Source organism: Lontra canadensis, unplaced genomic scaffold, assembly GCF_010015895.1.
Source record: "Lontra canadensis isolate GAN:19392208 unplaced genomic scaffold, GSC_riverotter_1.0 scaffold5, whole genome shotgun sequence".
Classification (NCBI taxonomy): domain Eukaryota; kingdom Metazoa; phylum Chordata; class Mammalia; order Carnivora; family Mustelidae; genus Lontra; species Lontra canadensis.
Window position 1 is genome coordinate 8,139,366 of NW_022630999.1, and position 21,065 is coordinate 8,160,430.

The 21,065-nt window shown below is 42.3% G+C and overlaps 1 protein-coding gene across 4 annotated transcripts in view; it reads left to right on the forward strand.

Annotated features, from left to right (window-relative positions):
• GHR (growth hormone receptor) overlaps positions 1–21,065 on the forward strand; it is a 252,875-nt gene that overhangs the window by 166,393 nt on the left and 65,417 nt on the right. The gene's annotated exons all lie outside the window — the stretch shown is intronic.

The following is a 21,065-nucleotide window of genomic DNA, read 5'->3' on the forward strand; positions in this document are numbered from 1 at the left end:
AGGCAGAGAGGCAGGCAGAGAGAGAGGAAGGGAAGCAGGCTCCCCGCTGAGCAGAGAGCCCGATGCGGGGCTCGATCCCAGGACCCCGAGATCATGACCTGAGCTGAAGGCAGAGGCTTAACCCACTGAGCCCCCCCAGGTGCCCCAGTCTTTATGATTTCAAACATCTTAATGCCATGAGCTTTGCCTAGAATAATAGAGCAATAACATGGCAGAGGAATGATAGATAAGGAGGCAGGGAAGAAAAGAAGAGAGGACAAAGAGCACATGGCACAGTAGAAAGACACCTTACAGTCAAGGCTGGAAGCATAGATTATACTTTCAGTACAACTAATTCATTGTCTGGTTTTGATCAGTCCCTTAGTTGCTCAGGGACCCAATTATTTTATCTGTAAAATTATTTTATCTAAGAAATTTTATCCCTAAAACCTATAAAAATGGCCTGTTTAACAATTAGGTCCACTCCAAGTCTAGCTTTCAATGATTTTTTTTTTCTTTGTTGCTTTCATTTGCATTTCGTTTGTTGCTGTTTGGATTCCAATGATGACTCAGGTGAAAAGATCTATAGAAACACTCAAAGAAATACCCACTAGACTGGGCAGTTTAAGCATGTGAGCTCCAGAGCCTCTGCCTGGCTTAAAAACTCAGGTCCATTGCTTAGCACCTTGTGACTTGGGGTGAGTTACTTACCTTCTCTGTGCCTCACTGGTTGTGTCTTTAAAAACGATGGAGCTAAGTGTACTTGTATAATAGTGCCATGAGATTTTCTCAGGAATTAAATGAGATCATTTTGGTAGACTGCTCAACATGGTTCTTGGCCCATGGAAAGTGGTGATTAAATGAAAATAGTATGAAGTGTTCCATATTAAATATCTATGTGCCCATGGCACTGTGCAGAGTGAAGCCATATCATGGCCCCATTTCTTCCTGTTGTGAATTAAAATTTTTTGAAATGCCCAAGTTCTAATCCAGGGAGGTGAAATACAGCAAAGACATCATTTATGTTTTTATGATTTTGATATTTTGGTTGGAGAAGAAAATTTTGTACTTGAGTGTCATGAGAAAGTATTACTGTGAATGATGAAAAACCAAAGAGCTAGAGGTAAGGTAGAGATAAGAATCGTAAAGGAGGCAACAGGAATGGAAAAACATGGAATGAAGACATGAATGTCTTCACTATGATTCACAAATAGAAGTAGTGAGTCTATAGATTCTTAGTATATTGGTTTTAAATTAGTAAATTGGTTTTAAATGGCTATTTCTGAAATACCAGAAAAACAGTGGTTTATCTGCTTCCCTTAGGATAGGTTGATTGAAAATCATCAAATTTAAGTATTTAATTTCCAAAAAGAAAGTCTGGAATACATACAGAATTAACTCTCCTGCCTCAGTGATGAATGAATGTCCCTAAGTCCCATTATAAAAATAGTTTTAGAGCAAAGACATCATCAGTGTGGCCTTTCCATAGTACTGTGATTTATAGAAATTCAAAAAAAGTAGGCATTTCACTTAAGTCTCTGGGAAGATGAGCTGTGTCATTGGTTTGACCTAGAGTTACAGGCATAATATTTCTTAGAAATGTTTTTCCAGTAAGCCTGCTAGGAAAGCCATTTAATTTTGTCATAACGTTAATAATTTTCACAAAGATAGGTGATTTGCCACACATGGAGGATTAGTATTGGCAACTCCTCACAACTGTTAACTGTTCTTTGGTTCCTTCACAAGACACAGCCCCACAGATAAAGATAAAATCTTTCCTGGCATTTTGATTTTTAACAATTTTTTGACTGTTCCTTGGATAGAGGCCAAGAATTTGTAATGACTTTGCCTTAATAGTGCAAATGTCAGATGGTGATTCAATTAGGCAGTATTAACTAATGAGGGATGATAATGGGAAGAATGGAAAAACCATACTAGGGATGTCTTTGCCAACTGCTGAACCAGAGCTTCTCTGAGGTCATATAATTATTGCTCAGATATTTTTCTGGTGTTAATAGTTGGTGTTATTTTTGTTATTTGTCTTCGATTTTTAATATCCTAAAACTTTTGGCCTTTAAAATAATTTAAGCTCAAGACACATGCCTGATTGAAGATTTAGGGGGAAGTAGCTCTAGGGGAGTCTGGTTGGTTCAGTCGGTTAAGCATCCAGCTCTTGATTTCAGCTCAGGTCATGATCCTAGGGTCCTAAGATGGAGACCTGTGTTGTGCTCCATGCTCAGTATGGAGTCCTCTTGTCCCTTTCCCTCCCCCTGCTTGCTCTCTCTCTCTCTGTCTCTCTCTCTCTCACACACACACACAGACACACACACACAGACACACGCAGACACACATAAATAAATAAATAAAATCTTTAAAAAAAAAAAAAAAAGAGGTGCCTGGGTGGCTCAGTGGGTTAAAGCCTCTGCCTTCAGCTCAGGTCATGATCTCAGGGTCCTGGGATCGAGCCCCGAATCGGGCTCTCTGCTCAGCAGGGAGCCTGCTTCCGCCTCTCTCTCTGCCTGCCTCTCTGCCTACTTGTGATCTCTGTCTGTCAAATAAATAAATAAAATCTTAAAAAAAAAAAAAAGATTTAGGAAGCCATTTATCCTTCCTGGATTCCATTAGAACTGCACTTGCTCAGAGGGAGAACTGCACCAGGGGAGATTTTCATCTGACTCCAGGGTCCTTAACTTCATAAGCGTCATTGTCTGTAATGGCTCCTGAAATTCTCTGCCTACCCAGCATGCAGTGCAGCCCCCCAAGTCTCCCCTACTATCTGTATAAGATGGACCTTTTGCAAATCAAGCCTTTTTTCCTCACAAAATGCAGGGATTCATTTCCAAGTTTCTCTTCCAGAGGAGAAATTATTATCCAGAAATAGAAATTATTTGATAAACCTGTTTCAAAGTCAAAGTAAGTGCATAAGATTATCTGTGACTGCGCCCTCCTGGTCTTTCTCTTCCTCTAATTCCTCCCTTCGCCATCCTCCAGGATCCTCCTCCACTTCAAGTCCTACTTTATCATGTGAGTCTCCCAGGCTGCTCCGACCTTCAGGGATGGAGCACGTCACAGACCGAGTTAGTAACTAATCAGGCAACATCTGGGGAAGGCCCTCGAGTGATTTGGTAATTCTGACTCATCCTTGCTATGTCTCACTATATGAGACAGCAAAGGTTTAGTAAAGCCATGATCTACTGAAGCATGGGAGTTTGTGTTACACCTTTGCTTTTCAGAACCCTTGCCTCATATTGTTTATTCTGTGTTTCTCAACTGTTTGGGCACATAATAGTCACTTGATAAATGCTTTTAAGAAATAAGCAAACCAGGGACACCTGGGTAGCTCAGTCAGTTAAGCAGCTGACTCATGGTTTTGGCTCAGGTCCTGATCTTAGAGTCATGGGATAGAGCCCCACTTCAGGCTCTGTGCTCAGTGGGGAGTCTGCTTGAGATTCTCTCTCCCTCTCTCTCTGCCCCTCCCCCCCGCTCTCTCACACACACACACACACACACTCTCTCTCTCTCTCTCTCAAATAAATAAAACCTTAACTAAAAAAAGAAAGAAAGAAAGAAAGAAATGAGCAAACCATTTATTTCTTGGTGGCATTTTCTACCAGGCACCACTATGGGAAGCTATATAATTTAGAGAACATAATTTCAAAAACAGAAAATATCACTTGTAAATTATTTCAAGTATTTGATTTTGATGTTGTCTTGAAGACATAAAATTGCCTTAGAAACAGCTACTTGAAAGTGAACAAAAGGGTGCCTAGGTGGCTCAGTGGGTTAAGCGTCTGCCTTTGGCTCAGATCATGATCCCAGGGTCCTGGGATTGAGCCCCGCATCAGGCTCCCTACTCAGGGAAGATCTGCTTCTCCCACTCCCCCTGCTTGTGCTCTCTCCCTCTCCCTGTCAAATAAATAAATAAATTTTTAAAAAGAAAAAGAAAGTAGACAAAAATAAAAATGAACAACTGAGTGAATGATGTACATAAACCCCATAAAATGTGGAAATGATTTAAAAAAAAAGTTAACCCAATCTGTTTTCCTTATCCGATTTCCACTGGGGGTGGGGAGTGGGGAAGAGCTGGGTATTTGTAATTGGCAACTGTTCCTGATCTTTCCATATTAAAGTTAAGGACATTCAGAGAAGGAGATACCTGGTTAGGAAATAAGCTGGCATTATACAGTGTAAATGGTTGAGCCAAGGATAAACTGTATAGGCCAAATGGAATTTTCGACAGCCCAATAACTTTGAAAATTACTTATACCCTGGCTCAAAGGGCGTTTTTCTTGCTGTCTCTTCTAAGCAGTGAGTAAGCTGTGTTTGGAACCTGGACCACCTGCTGACCTTTCATTTCTCAAATTACAGTTTAGAGATACCAGCTCAGAGGTCCCTCCATACACAATTTGGTAAAATTAGCAGTGTAAATGGAACAAGAGTGTAACTATGCCTTGTTCCCTCCAGAAGAAAAATGGAATGGACTTCCCATTAGAAGTCTTATCAATTACCTAATAATCCCAGATGTTCTGACCCAGTTTTCATCCAAGTATTGTAGAACAGAAAGAAGCTTCCTAGGGGTGCCAGGATAACAGCCAGTTGAGCATTCGACTCTTGATTTTGACTCAGGGCTCAGGTCATGATCTCAGGGTCATAGGATCAAGCCCCACGTTAGGCTCCAAGCTCAGCATGGAGTCTGCTTAAGATTCTCTATGTCTCAGGGCACCTGGATGGCTCAGTTGTTAAGCATCTGCCTTTGGCTTGGGTCATGATTCCAGAATCCTGGAATTGAGCCCTGTATCAGGCTCCCTGCTCGGCAGGAAGACGGCTTCTCCCTCTCCCACTCCCCCTGCTTGTGTTCCCTCTCTCACGGTGTCTATCTTTGTCAAATAAATAAATACAATCTTTGAAAAAAAAAAAAAAAAGAAAGAAAAATATTTTCTCTCTCTCCCCCCCCTTCCTCTGTTCTTTCCCCCAATTTCACGATCTAGCACACCTGTGTGCGCTCTCTCTCTCTCTCTCTCTCTCTCTCTCTCTCTCTAAAATAAGTAAATCCTTAAAAAAGCAGCAGCAGCTTCCTTAAAAGCTTATTTTTCATTACTCGTTTGGAAGATTTGGGGGGGTGGGGGTCCATAAGAAATGCAAAGGTTATGCCTCAAGTTTGAGAAGCAGAAAAAAAACAGAGGAAAATCCACATAAAGAAGGGCTTCTCATGGGGCACCTGGGTGGCTCAGTGGGCTAACGCCTCTGCCTTCCGCTCAGGTCATGATCCCAGGGTCCTGGGGTGGAGCCCCACATCGGGCTTTCTGCTCAGCGGGGACCCTGCTTCCCCCTCTCTCTCTGCCTGCCTCTCTGCCTGCTTGTGATCTCCATCAAATGGATAAATAAAATCTTTAAAAAAAAAAAAAAGAAGGCTTCTCAGACTTTGGAGTGCTGATGGATCACCTGGGGAACTTGTTAAAATGCAGATTGTTGCTTTAAAGGCAGGATTGGGGACTGATATTCTGCCTTCCTCCTGAGCCCCCAGGATATGCAGATGCTGCTGGTCCCAAGACCACACTACTTGACATTGCAAGCTCTCTAAGACACAGAGAACAGTGCTGCACAAAGCACAAATTACTACTCTATTCTAGGTTACAATTCCAAGGAAATAAGCACTCAGAATTGCTGCCTTTCAACACTTCTGAGTCATTTAGTAAGAATGAAAGGTGAACACTGGCCACTTAACATTTCAGTGACAGGAACATTTATTGATGCTTTCATTTGTGTTTTGTCCCAGCTCCCATACCAAAAGAGAGCCAAGTCTTCATATTCTCTTGGCTCCAGAGGATTTACAAGTCTAGAACTGGACTTTTCTTCCTAGGTTTGTTTACAGATATTGGGGAGAGAGGTGAGCATCTTTAGACTTAAGGAGAGTTGGGACCTGAGAAGAAGTAGGAGAAAGACCATGGACTTCAGTTTTATAAATGTTTATCTCTGAGTAAGATTTCCAAAGACCTTCCTTGCACCCAGGAATGGGGAATTGAATTGAATATCCCACCGGCTTGGTTAAGAGTTAGGGATGCTCAGAGTCAGACCCAAGTCAATTTTAGAGAAGGACAGTAATGTGGCATTCTTTGCACCCTGATGACGTTGCAGAAAATTCATACCTGCTTCACATGAAATCTGTCCCTGGGCAGTTTACAAGAATATGCCCTTAAGATTTTTAAACCCCACAGCAAGAAATGCTAGAGAGAAAATAAGGATATTTTTGTGCACATGCACTAATGCACAGCTATACCTTGAGAGATGAGTAGAGGAGGCATAAATAACCCACTGTGTAAACTTGAACCTTTGTTAGAAATATGCATTCAGCATATGATGCTGTCACTTCTGACATTTACTAGTAGCTTACTACATCGCCTGTTCCCTGGAAATTGTTTTTATATGCAACTTACAGCTATGTTGGTTGACAACTGAGTTTCTGTAAGTAAAGGAGATTTAACTAAGATTTTGGTTATTCATTCCCTTTGTTTTTTCATCATCATAATCTCATTTCTCTGGTCATTGGAGATATTAGGTTACTTTCGAGAAGTCACAAGGCAGGTATTGTCTTGAACATTTTTAACCAGATTGATACTATTGAGTTGGGGTGGGGCATAGAATGTAACCTTCTTGAGGGCAGGAATATGTCAGGCTTGTCTCCTTAGTGCTCTCAGTCCTACCAGTCACATAGCAGGTTTTGTAAGTTACTGGTTATTTATTGATTTAGTGAATAAGTAAAAACAGTGTTTTACTCTGCTGTCATAAGTACCTCATAAATTTTCAGGTATTTGTACCAATAACCTATGAAATATTGTAACTTGAATCAGATATTTTGTTTCATTTTTTTAATTTTTAAGCTTTTCCCATAAGCTTCTTCAGAGAGGAAGCAAATAAATGCTACCTCTAGGGGAGACATGGCCCTTCCACTCCCTCTTCTGTCAGAGCAGTCTTACCTTCAAAGGAACAGACTGAGTCCTTACTACCAGAATGAGATTAATCTATTATGCAGAAGTATCTGATCTTTTCTAGAACCTTCCCAACATGGCATTAAAGAAGCCCCAACTCAAGAACAAAGGGGGAATTTGACATAGCACACTTTGCAGGGACATGGGGAACATTCAGTAGAAATTTATAACATTTTACTTCTATTTCTCAATAAGAAATTAACATTTTTGTTCATTTTTTGGACACTCCTGAGGTTGATGTTTCTGCAGAACCAAATTTATGATCATTTATGGGTCTTAGCACTTCGTGGTCATAAGGATGAAAGTGGTACTGAAGAGGGAGTCATCACCCACTGAAGGAGGGAAGGAAGGGGGATGAAACTTCCACATAGAAATCAAGTCATGCAGATTTTGTCAAGTAGGAACAATAGAGAATAATGGATATGATCTTAGTCCTCCCAGAGATCATTCCCGGGCCATAGCAAAAGCTGCTTAGATTCCTCAGTCCCTCAGTCATTCAGCTGAAGAGCTGTTCCTGAAACAGCCATTTTGTATACCATACTAGCTCAGGAATCCCAGTGGCTCTCTTGCCAATTCTTCAAATCTGTGTTTTGAGGCTATATGACTCCATACTGAATATCCAACTTTTCCTCTATCTCCTCCTGAACACACGCCCTCTCATTTTGGCCCTACCTGTTCCTAGCAGGGTGCCTGCAAGGAGGTCTTGCCCATTTACCATTGCCCTGGGGCACATTATTTCCCTCACCTGTGTCTGTATCCTCCCTTCTCCAAGCCTTTAAAACCAATTCAATCCCATCACTTACATTAAAAGTTATTGGTTTGCTCCTGATTGTGCTGCTCTCCTACTACTCAAATGCCTTGTGCATCAACAAGTTCTAAGCATTGCCCTCTCTTAGTATCTGCTCTGTTGGTTTTGCTCCCCATTTAGACTATACTAAGCCCAGGAATCATATCTTCTACTACTTTTCCTTAGCCCATGGAACCTAGCAAAGAGCTAGGCATTTAGGCAATGACTTGGCTGAAATGATTATGTATTATTGGTCTGTTATCTCAATATTTGTGATTATGAAGAAATGGATTTAGAGAAGACATTTTCAGAAATATGGACATATTGTCCATTATACATGCCATTGGGCTGAATAATAAATAGATATTGTGGTTAAGCTGAAGAAAGAGGAGGTTACCTGCTAAAACTATATCCTAGAAGTAGAAATTTGAAAAAAATAATCATAGACTTAGTGGGTTTTAATTAAAGAAAATTACATGGCTATAACTCTTAATATTTCTAAAACATACTGATTTGTGCCAGTCTACTATAAGAAAGTGTCCAAGGAGAGAAAACAATGTCAATTATTTCCTAGAAGCCTTGGGTAGATTCTAATTATTGGAAATAAGTATTCCAAATATTCCACATTCCAATGTGACTTCAGGAACTTTTTTGGAAGTCTGTGTCCTCTAACAGTGTTAGGCCACTCGTTTATTGCAGACACTGGGGTCATATTTTCCTGTTTGGAGAGATCATCCTAATGATAGTAACTGTGTATAAATAGTTTGCATTCCATGTTCCTCCTCAGCAATTTTTTCAAGAAAAATTACTGACAGAGAACTTCAGTGGCCAGTTCAAGAGGAGGGGTGAAATGTCAACAGTTGTCAGAATGAAGCCAATTATAAGAGGTTTTAGGAAGGAGGGGTGTTCTGCAGGGAGTTGGAGATTTTGCTTGGGAGGGAAGGATAGAAACGTTCAGCAGAAGATAAAGAGAAGAAAGTTAAGGAGATAGAAAAGAGGACACGAGCTGATCAGGCTGATCATAAGGATGCTGTCTTGTCTGAAGCCTGTGTTTACATTAGCAAGTTGTGAGAAAGAAGTTGGAGGAGGAAAGCAGTGCTTGTGAAGATATGCTTTAAATGCTGGACTGAAGAATTTGGACTTCATCCAGCAAGCCAGAGGGTACTGGTTGAGTCCCTAAGGAGGGGCACGGCAGAATGCAAATGGTATTTTAGGAATATTAATCCCACAAGAGTACAAAGAGTGGACTGGAATCCCCAATCTGGGTGGAGATAACACAAGGCTATGGAGTAAGGCATGGGTAAAGGGAAGTGTTAAGTGGGAAAGAGAGGAAGGGAGGAGCCTAGGAAATCCATAAGGTAGAGAAAGAACCAACTGTGTGTTCTGACAACTAATAGGAAAAGGAGGAATTGCAGACAAGTCCAAAGTTTTAAGCCTAACAGTCCAAGAAAACAGTCATGATTCCATTGCTGGGGATGGGGAAGAGACATTAACTACTCTTTAGATTGCTAACTGTTTGCATTCATAGCTTCTGCTTGCTTAACAGCCCTTTATGCCCAGCGAAGAAAAATCAGCAACTACTTATTTGTTGCTAATTTTAAGAATTTGTCATAAGGTTTCCAGGAAAATATCTACAGGTGCATCTCTAGAACACATAGCCTACCACTTTTAAATTTGTTGCAGATATGGTAACAAACAGGAAGCAGATAACGTCCCCATAATGACAGGGCCAATGTATATATCCATGTATATATCCATGGAACAAACATCTGTAGAATGCTTACTTTGTGCCAGGGAAGTAGATTCTTCCCTTTTCAGGCCTTATATTCTTGTGGGGAAAAGATAAGAAAATAATCAAAATATAACGAAATGAATAAAATAACGCAAAGATAAATAAGGGCTATGAAGAGAATAAAACATTGTCATCCCACAAGTGACTGGGGATACCTCTTTCAGTTTATTTGGTCAGAGAAAGCATCCCTGGGGGGATAGCATTTGAGCTGAGACATCAGCTGGTCACACACAGATAATTTAGATACAAGGAACAGCAAGAGCTGGGCCTGAATAAGCTGGGCAGGTTTCAGGCCTGGGCCATAATGACAAGGAGACATTGGTACAGGAAGTGAAAAAGGAAAGCAGGGGCCGTTCCTGGAATGTATCAGTCAGGATCAGAAGCAAGTGACAGGAGGCATAATTCAAACTGACTTAAGTATTAAGAAAACTCATTCATATAATTAGAAAACCCAAGGTGGGACAGGCTTTGGATTGACTAAATCCAGTGACTCCAGATTTCTTTTCTTTTTTTTTTTTAAGATTTTTTATTTATTTATTTGAGAGAGAGACAGGGAGAGAGAGCCTGAGAGGGGAGAAGGTCAGAGGGAGAAACAGACTCCCCATGAAGCAGGGAGCCCGATGCGGGACTCAATCCCAGGACTCTAGGATCATGACCTGAGCCGAAGGCAGTCGTTTAACCAACTGAGCCACCCAGGCATCCTCCAGATTTCTTTTCCAAGAGTTTTCTTGTCTTTGCTGTCTTAGGTGTATCAGCTTCATCTTTGGGCTTGGGGTGAAACAGATAAAGGAAGGAGATTATGTGATCCTGTAAGTTTTTTTCCCTTTAATTTTCTATAATCCACTTAGTAAGTTTCCCTTTGGGCCACATCCTCTCTCCTGAACTGCAGAAGAAGATGGGAATGACCCTCCATCCAATTATATCTGCTTATGCAGTAGGGGTTGGGTCAGCTTCCCTTGAGGCACATGAGCTGCTTGGAGAGGAAGGGCTACATGAACAAAATTAAGATTCTGTTAGGAAAGAGGAAGGGAGAAGGTAGTCTGGGTAGGCAGCCAGCCATGTTTGTGACATAAGGGATCTTGGTGGCCATTATAAGGAGTTTGGACTTCAGTCCGTGTACACATCAAACCATTGAAGAATTTTAGACAGGGAAGTAACATGATCTGATTTATGGTTTTAAAAAGATCACCCTGTGAAATATTTTAGTGGTTAATTGCAAGGTGACAAAGGGGAGGTGGGAAGACTGGGTAGGAAGATGATAGTCCAAGCAAGAAAGTTTGGGAGCTTAGACTATAAAAATAGCAAAGGAGATGGAGAGCATTGAATTGAGATGGAACCGACATAGCTTGCCGATGGGTTGAATCATGGGGTAGGAGTTGGGGAAAGTGAAGAAACAAAAATGACTTGCAGGTTTTTGGCTTAAGTTCCAGAGTAGATGGAAAATAGTTTACAGGACAGTGAAGGGTTGAGAAGGAATAGGTTTTGTCAGGGATTACTCAAGAGTTCTGCGTTTGGATGGAGATACTTATTGAATATCTAGTGAAGATGCAAAAGAGGTTGAGTGGAATCTGGAGCTCAGTGGAGAGGCTAAAGCTAGAGATAGAAACCATCATGGAACCATCAGTGTGTAGATGATGTTTCAAACCATGAGACTTGAGGAGATTTCTCTTAAGGGGGGAAAAAAGGATGTGTGGAAGCAGAGAGTCTACAACACTATAATATTCAGGGGTCAGACAGAGGAAGAGAAGCCAAAAGAGGGGACGGAGAAAGAGCCACCGGTGCAATAAAAGGGAGAAGGAGCAAATTTGACATCACGAAAGCAAGGCAACGAGCATATCTTTAAGACAATGGTCCTACTAAGTCAAATGGATCTGAAAAATTGGTAGTCTAAGGACTGAGAGGAGACCTTTGGATTTGGTAAGAGCAGATTTAGTGGAGGGGAAGGGGAAGGGTCAAAGTACAGCTGAAAGGGATTCAGAGGAGAAGAAACTCGGAAGTAGAGTCAGTCATTCAGGCAGGGCTTAAAAGATACAAGAATAGGAAGGAAGATTCTGGGAGGACAACTTCTAGGAACCCAAAAATAAAGTATCATTTCCAGAGGAGTTTTTTATTTTTTGATGTTATTCTTTAGAAAAGAGAAACATCCCCTGGGGGTCTTCATTTGAAATGAAGTTGGTGGCCCCACCATTAATGGCTTCTATAGATCCCTTTTCCCTACATACTCCTCCCATTGAAAAGAAACTCGGCAATCCAGATTTTGTAATTTAGGGCAAGGAGCTGGTCAAGTAAGACTCAGTTGGAATCTCAGTGCTCATATATGCTATTTTGGTTGCTCCTAAGTTGTACCAGCTGCTGCTAGGACATTTGCTAAATATAAATGTAAATTACATGCAAATGTAAAATAAATATAAATGTAAATTAAAACATATAAATATATGTAGACTTTTTGCAAGAGCTGCCGATCCTAAACTTGAACTCTATGAAGTCCCCAATCTTCCTTTGTCCCATCTACCCAAAGGTGTCCCTCTCAGTCCCTTTAACTTATATCCACCAGAAAGCAGAACAGGGCAGAAGTGTCCTTCTCCCTCCCCCTCACCTTCTGGCCACAGCACAATAAAAACTCTGTTCAGAATTTGGCTAGCTGCTTCTTTTCCCACATTCGATCAGGGAACACTTAAAGCCATACAGTGTCCCTGTCCCGCCAGAAAGCCTATGGGCAGGCTGCCCCTTCGGGCTGACACAAAGACACACTGTGCAAGGCGCCTATGGCTAGAACCGGGGACACATGTGGATTATCAATAAGGCTTTTGATTTTTTTTCTTATGTCATATCATCATCACATTAAACATAATTCAAGCAAAGAAACAAAACTAAGATTCTAGACTTGTAAGACTGTGCCTGCCCTATAGCTACAAAGAAAGGTAGCTTCTTTTCAGTTTAAACATATTCCAGAAAAGTGTCAGAAATTTTTTTTTCACACCCAGTATTATTTTCCACTTTAAATTGATGTTATGTGATTTGATTGACTGTTTTGACGCTATTGAAAGGGTCCATTTTGGAAACTCTAAAGTTAGATTTAGAGGTAAGCTTCAGCGCCCATGAAGCTTGCTTCCACTGGAGCCAAGAACAGCAGAAGGCACAAGGAAAAGGACAAAGTGCAAAAAAATAACCGTCAGGTACCTTGCTGCCAAGGGACGTGTCTATGGTGGATTGTCACCTTATCCATCCCCATTCACTTTTTGGTAGAGTTTCCATTTTCCATTGCACAATAATTCTTGGAGCTGGTCCCGTGTTAGCCACAGAGCAGAGTTCCAACCATTTCTTTCCAAAACTGGCCTTCAGAAAATGAATCTAAACATTTTCAATCAAGTGTCTGAGTGAAGCTATGTCAAAGTTTTCTGGGTTGTTTTGGTTTGTTTTTTACTGTATATAGATGCGACAAATATAGCTATAAAAGGTACATCACGTTCCACTAAGACTCTTTGTTAACTGACATACCTATAATCTGATAGGTACACATCAAAAGGAGGGGTTGTTAGAATAAAAGGCCAGATGGGCACCATACTACAGATACTTACTGAGGGCCTACTGTGTGCAGTGTTAGAAAAGATAAAATGTGGCTTCTGCTTTCAAGGGTCTTACAATCTAGTTGAGGGGGCAAGAATATAAGGACATACAAACTAAATAGTGCAAGACACAGTATTGGACATACATAACTATCAAATAGCAAAAATAATAAATGTCATTAATTGAGAGGCAATCATAATAATAAATACTCAGTAGTATGTAATTACTAAACTTACATATTTACTATGTGCCAGACATTCTGTTAAGCAGATGTACGTTATTTCATTTCCTGAATTATTTCCAAAATGGGAGTTACCTCTGATCTTCTCCCTATCCTGAAGAAAGCAAGAAGAATGATACAAGGTGAGCAAAGACCTAGAATCAAGAATGTTCCAGATGGCAAACAGATGCATTGATCTGGCAGCCAAGGACCAATTTAGGGCAATAAGGAGGAATGAACCTTGGGCCCATGTTAATCTGTTCACCACCATATCCCAATGCCCAGCATAGTGTCTTGCACATAATAGGTCCTCAATAAACATATCTTAAATGGAAAAAAAAAAGCCCTCTGGTTTGTATCTATAACCCAGATCAAGTACAGTGTGATAAAGGTAATTAATGAATTAAAACCATACACCCAAAACAAAACAAAAACCATCCACCAAATAGTCTCAGAACCTAATGCCAGCACCTCCCAATTCCAAACCATTACAGTAAGGGATTCAAGCTGGCAGGACATACCATAAGGGATAGGTCTGACAGCAGTAGCAGTTCCTGTACGGTCTTCCCCCACACACACTAGAACATGGGCCCAGAGAGGCAGAATCCCCCCTGTTCTCTTCACCATGGTATCCCCAGCGTCTAGGACAGCGCGTGGCATGTCATTTAGAGCTCCCACACTGCAATTCTGACTGCAGATCACTTTCTCTAGCTCGCAAAAACCTACTTCAAAAGAGGATTTTGTTCAAGAAATGTCACATGGAAATTGACAAGTCGAGTTTGGAAAACAAGAGACAGAGTGTCAGGAAACCAGGCTAACAGATGCCTTTGCCCAGAGAGAGGGAAATACACCTTAAAACTTCTGGCAACATACATGCTTTCTTAGGACACTCTTGACATGCTGTGCTTCTGAAACAGTAACCCGTCTAAACAAAAAGATCCATAAATCTGCCAAAACAATCAGTTCCCAGGACTTAGGGTCACTCCTACCAGTGTCAGCCTCCTAAATGGGCAGCAAGTACCATACACAGTGATATCCAAAGACTGGCTTGCTGCTGTAAGCAAAACCAGGCAAATACACCATCCAGGCGACAGAAAGGAAGGTGAGAAAGTTAAGCAATCTCGTTTTCATTCTTCCCTCTGAATACTGTTAGAGCTAGGTACCTGAAAATGGGTTAAAATATCATCGACTTTGCTTCAAGTTTAAGCATTCATGGTACCAAGAGGACATTCATCATAAGATCTAGTAAAGTGTTTGGGGATCTTTTGTGCAATTTCATACTCCAGGGGCCACAAGACATCTGATAAATTCAAAGTAATAATATAAGTAAAGTCATGATGCCTCCCAAGTTTCCTTGTTGGAAGAGTTCCTGCTGAGATGTTCAGTAACTTCATGAATATGTATGGGGCACTCACGATATTGAAGAAACTGCTAATGTGCCATGGCAAATCCAAAGGAGAGTGAGACGTGGTCCTTGCCTTCAAACCACAAGGAATTTATCATTCACAGCACAAGTCAGATGCCTAAGACGGTAGAAGGAAACATTGCCATGGTCCACGTGTTGTTGCTATTATTGTCTTAAGTGTTGTAAAAACACAAAGAATGGAGAGATCAATTCCAACTGGGAGAAGATAAACACTTCAAGGAGGAGAATACACTCAAACTGATCTTGGAAGGTGGATGGAATTTCCATAGTATTAGATGGCAGGGAGCGTTGATTTGTAGCATTTGCCAACATTTATTGGGTTGCTATTCCCACTATGGCTGATTGCAAGTTGATGACGTGATGCCATTGAATACAAAATTGAGAAGAGGTGCCAGGTCCAGCCCACCATCTATGAGTCACCATCTGAGCTTTGGACTTGATTAAATCATTCTGACTCTACTGCTTTAATGAGTGGATGTGCAGGTATTAAAAACATCTACACCAACATTGCAAGGGAAAAGACACTTCTGCCTTTCTCCCTACGCCTCAGTCTGACCTTTTAATACTCTCTTTGTCTATCCCTCCGTTCTCAGCCCTCTGTCCCCAACTGGCCTACCTAGTATTGATCTTGACCTAGTGCCAACCTTGGATTCTGGTTGCCCTTCTTAGTGTTGGCTGCAATGGCTCTGGGCCCCGGCTGCCACATGGCACAGAGGGCTGGCTTACTGCCCATCGCCTGGTGTTGACACCTCTGCTGTCTCCATAATGAAAAGCAGCTTTAGGAGCGGCTAGCTGGGCAGGGTGTTTAACTGTTCTTCTAGTGGTTGGAAGGGAAAGCCAGAGAAATTGCTGGGAAGCTTTGCCGAAGGAAGATGTGAGCCAGCAGCCAGCCGAGAGCTGAGCCGGCATTCATATTAATTGCTCCTTTTAGTTCTTAGAAACAGCAACAACAACAACAAAAACCCACCACTGTGTCCTCCTTTGATCATGGCACCTTTAACTGGCGTTATCTCCGAGAGGGCTGCTCGGGAAATACCAGGCCCTAGTATCTGCCTTTAATTACAAGCAGATGTCCTCAGTATGTGCGTAAGGATTAAAAAAAAAAAAAAAAAAAAAAAAAAAAAAAAAAAACTCGCCAAGGAGACCACTGCCAGATGGGAAAGGAGTATGTGAAGCTTGAAGTTGTTATTAGGAAACCTCCCCCATTAGGCCCACTAAGCCAGGGGCTGGCCTATGAGAAAAGGTCTTTTAAGATCTCTCCCTGATCTCTCCCTGAACCACTGAGTCTTACCTTGAGGTCCAGCTACTCTCAAAATACATTTACAGCAAAATATCACCACTCCAGATTTATTTCAGCCATGTGGGCTTTTCCTGATGCTGATTTCTCTTCCAAATTTCTAGATATTGTCTGTAAAGCAGCTTCTTTAGCGTTAGAAGGTGTTTGAAATCACCCGCGTTATTTTGTGGTTCTTTTCTGTTGGCTTGTTTAAGTTCTCTCCCATGCTCTGTGATTTACTGTTCCAGTACAGGAGAAGGGCACTCCCTCTCGGAGCTCTGGGGAGGTAAGATGGTCTGTTCCAAAGGCCCGAGATTTCCTGCTCAGATTTCACGGTCTTCTTTAGCGCGGCCAAGAGTCATAATGTGTACGAGATAATATACTTCGGCTCGGGAGAAACTGCAAATGGGTTTTCAGCCAACCCAGGGAGCCACAAAGTAAAGGATATTCCAGCATAGAATTATCACTGCCATCAGGCCCCAATTTGGTGTACCAGAGGGCAGTCATGACCAAGAAGACAGTCACAGCCCTAGGACATGCTGTGTAACATCACTGGATGACAGAGCCAAAAAAAAATCCGGTCTGCCAGCCTGTCTCCAGTCTTACCTGGCTTCTCATAAGTTGACCCCTGAGGGGTATTTCTACCCAGAGTCTCAGCAGCCTGGCCCCATCAGTAGAACTTTCCAGGATGTCCGTGGTATTCAAACAAATCAGCCTGTACTGTAGTAGGTGCGTCCCCGTGAGCACTAGCTGTAGGCACATGGTGAGCAGTCCTAGCAGGGGAGCCCCAAAGGACCCAGTTACTCTGAGCAGAGCAACAAAGTAGTGTGTAGGGAAGAGTTTTGCAAATGTGTCTTGTCCTAAGCATCACCTGGCTGGGGGATGGGGGCGTAGAAGAGAAGCATACAGCTTCTGAGAACCTTGCCAATAGACCGGCCAGTTCCCTAGAGATTCAGATCCTGCAGATCCGAGACAGGACCTTGGAATCCACGTGTTGAACAAACGCCGTAGTGGCTCTTGGTGGTCAGGAAGCTTGGGGAACAGGATAGTGGGGCGCAGTCAGAATCTGGTTCCACTTCAATTTTGGCTTCTACCATGTAACCGCTGGGAAGCCCAGGACAGGTTAGTTAGTTGGTCGGAACCTCCAACCCCTCGTCCATAAAATGTAACTAACTCATAACAATGCTGCAGAGGGTCGTTGTGGAGTTAAAATGGGGAAGTCCAGAAAGCATAGTGCCTGGTGCATTTTAAGCACACAATAAACGTGAGATAGAAGCACCTCACATTTTTTAACTTGGCCATCAGCCGACCCCTTCACAGACCACAAGACAGTTTGGGGTGTGGCATCAGTGTGACCAAACACTGAGCTTGACCTTGAACCTTACTGCAGGGGCAGGTTGGAGGGAGATAACTAAACTGAATACTCTGTAGTGATACTGATCATAGTTTGACAGAAAAGGAGAGAGAAGGCGAGGGATGGGTCTGGAAAGAGTTTTAGACATGGAAACCCAAGGAGAGAACGTTTCTGATGTGTGGTCAAGGATAAATAGACGTCAAAAAGACAGGGAAAGTAGTCAAGCAAACTTAAGATTTCCTGGGAGAAACACAATTTGCTGAGAACAGATTATTTTTATTTGATTCCCTTTTAGCCCCAAAGTTTAAAGGATTTGTGATTCATCTTCATTTGCCTCGTTTATTTAGCAAACACTGTGATTCTACAAGGTGTCATGGCGTGTACTCCTCCCGGAGGGTACAAAGATGAAATACCCACCTCAAGAAATTCACTGTGCGTCACGGGGCACAAGCAAGGGAGCAGTGACCTCAAGGCGTGCAAAGGCAATATGTAGCGGCGCCTGGGTGGTCTGTCAGTGAAGCCTCTGCCTTCAGCTCAGGTCATGATCCCAGAGTCCTGGGATTGAGCCCCACATTGGGCTCCTTGCTTAACATGGAGCCTGCTTCTCCCTCTCCCTCTGTTGCTCCCGCTGCTTGTACTCTCCCTCTCTGTGTCACATAAATAAAATCTTTAAAAAAAAAAAAAAAGTCAATATCCAGGGCTGTTGGGTGGAGAACAACTAACCTGCCTGAAGGAGAAAGCAAGAGCTCTCAGAAGTTCTTTTTCCCGGTTCTGTTGAGATAGAATTGACATAAAACATTATGTGTGTTTAAGGTGTACAGCATAATGATCTGATGGATGGATGTATCGCAAAATGATGATCACAGAGGAAGTCTTGAGGTAGAGATTTCATAGCACTTATATCATCATTATCATTATTGTAAGCTACTAGTGATAACAATAGCTGACATTAACCAAGGCTTGATTTACGGCAGCCACCGTGTGAGGCGCTTTACGTTATGTCTCATCACGTGTAAAATGGTTGCCACAATCAGTACCTAGGTTTACTTATTTGTGTCTGTAGGGTCGATCTGGGGCTGCTTCTAGATGCCATTGCTGCACAACTGGTAAATTACAGTACTCCCCAGAACACTGATCCTCTCACTCTAACTCCCGTCCTGATGGAGTAGTCACTAAATTACAAGACCTGGGAATGACTGCATTTAGTCCCAGGCTGAATCTGGGACACAAGTAGATTTCCATCCCCTACACCACTGGAATCATTTCCCCAGAATCCCGCTGCCTACATACAGCCTGCACAGCACATGTAAATACTGGGGGTCTCACTGGGCTTAGGGCAGCATTCTCTCCTCATAAGTGCAAAGCCCTCGGCACACATGGTCTAGTGTAAAAACACTGTCGAGGTCTCCGCGGGAAAAGATGTGCCTTGCTTTCAGGGTAGTGGCTAGCAATAATAACTGACCATAATCATAGCTATGATAAGAATATTTAACATTGGGGCACCCGAATGGCTCAGTCAGTTAAGTATCCAACTCTTTATTTTGGTCCAGGCCATGATCTTAGGGTTGTGAGATCAAGCCCCATGTCTGGCTCTGCACTCAACGTGGAGCCTGCTTAAGATTCTCCCTCTCCTTTTCCCCTCCTTCCAAAAAAAAAAAAAAAAAAATCTAACATTTACTAAGCATTTATATTCTATATTTGGTATATTGTGTGTACTAACTGAATTGAATGTTGCATGTATAGACCTGTCACTGTCCCCACTTTATAGATGGAGAAACGGGTTCAGATACGTGCCATAGTTGGGAAGTTGAGTACCAGGCTGGGCATAAGTAAGAAGATTAGATGGCAATTACTTCTAGTCTCGGGATCCTGTTCTTGGGCAGGTCCACTGTGAGGAGCTCTACCTCAGGGCACTGGAAGGCAGGATTTCTCCAGTGTTTGCAGGATCAAAATTAAGTTCTTTGGAAAGACCATCCCCAAGATGTCCCTGACTTCTGCCCCAACTCAGCACACCCCAGTTCAGCTGTGCTCTACCTACTCTCGACAGACAGATCAGAGCTCTTTACGTGCCCAAGCTGTGTCTCACCTTGGCCTTGGTGCAGCAGTTCCCCTGGTCCCAGCTGCCTTTCCCTTTCTCTCCGTTGCCTGTTCATCCCAAGTTCAGCACCTGTCTCAAGGAGTCCCCCTCCCCCGGAAGCTGTTAAGGGCCGCCCCATGGCTTGGCCACTCCTTCCACCCAGAAGACTGTGAGCTCACTGAGGGCAGGGGCTCTAGCTGATCTCTTTTATGGCACTGACACTTAAAACCTTCTGTATTAAATATATTGGAGTTTTCATTAACTACTTATTGTTAAACACCCTGTGTTTGCTTCTCCCACACTGCTCTGCACGTATAGACAAAAGGACAGCTTTGACGCTAATTAAAATTGGCAACTTAGCATGACCCCTCTGTTTGCTAAGAAGACACTTTTATTTATCGTGTTTGCTTTTGTATACAGCACCCTCGTGGGGCTGGCACAAATCTGCAGTGTTCCCTTGAGGACGCCATTTGTTCCTTTTATGTCTTGACTCATCACATATTGTGGAGAGTGTTAACTGAGGAGGACTTTTTGCTTTATGAAAATGTTACCAAATGCTGATATCATAAAGAGGAAAGCACCAGATGTCTGTCTGCAAGGAAAGCAAAATCCTGGTTTGTGAGGAGTCAGGGGTGGCCAGGGCTCCCCAGGCATTTCCGGGCCTGAGGTTTGGCTCTGCACCCTCCCTTGGGGCCTCATAATTGACCCCCACATTCCATCTCAGTCATCATTCTGGAGAAATTTGTCAGCTTTGCTGCTGATCTGTGCCTGGAAAATGGTGTCCGTTAAGTGTTCCCAGTTTTAAGCTGAAAATTGACACACACTTGCTGGATAATTTTGACTAAAATAACATGTATGATCGTATGGCTTCCCATGATTGACTTAATATTACTCTTCCTTTGAGCTACCAAATGTTTCTCAAGGTGTATACAGTTGTCCATGAAACAGGTCATTTGCAGTTAGAAATTATGTAAACTTGCCAAACCTCAACTGAGAAGAATGTTTTAGTGCCTAACCTAAGGCAAAGGGTCATAAAACAAAGTGTTCTCTGGTTTGTAGCAAGGAATTGGAGGAGGACAAGTTCTAGATGATAGTAGTAACAAAGACTTAGGCTCTCAAGGCATCTAGTCAAGTAGCCTTGAGGGGATTTCCATAAAATGCAATTTTCCTTCTGAGCACGTTAAATCAATGTGTAATACATTAGCTACTCTAGGTAAATGTGTATTCTGTTTGCTTTTTGTCATAATTCTTTATTGCATTTGGCAGCAAATGAGCTTCTAATATCGAAACTTAGAGAATAAAAAGAAATACTTTCAGAACTCCTATTTGTACAGAATTTAAAATATGAACTCAACGAAACCCCCAGAGCCTAACTTCACTTGGAAAAATGCCCTCACTAATATGCCCATACCCAAAGGTTTACAAAGGTTAGAATTGTGCGGAGTTTAATGAGAGACTCTTAACTTCACCTGTTAGGTTCTATTATCATGAACACCAGCCCTGAGAGCGGCTTCCTACTGGTAGCTAGGTAGGAGGGCTAGTGAAAGGGCCACTGGAAAGTGGATCTGGGCGGGTGGGCAGGACCCACCTGCCTCTGAAAT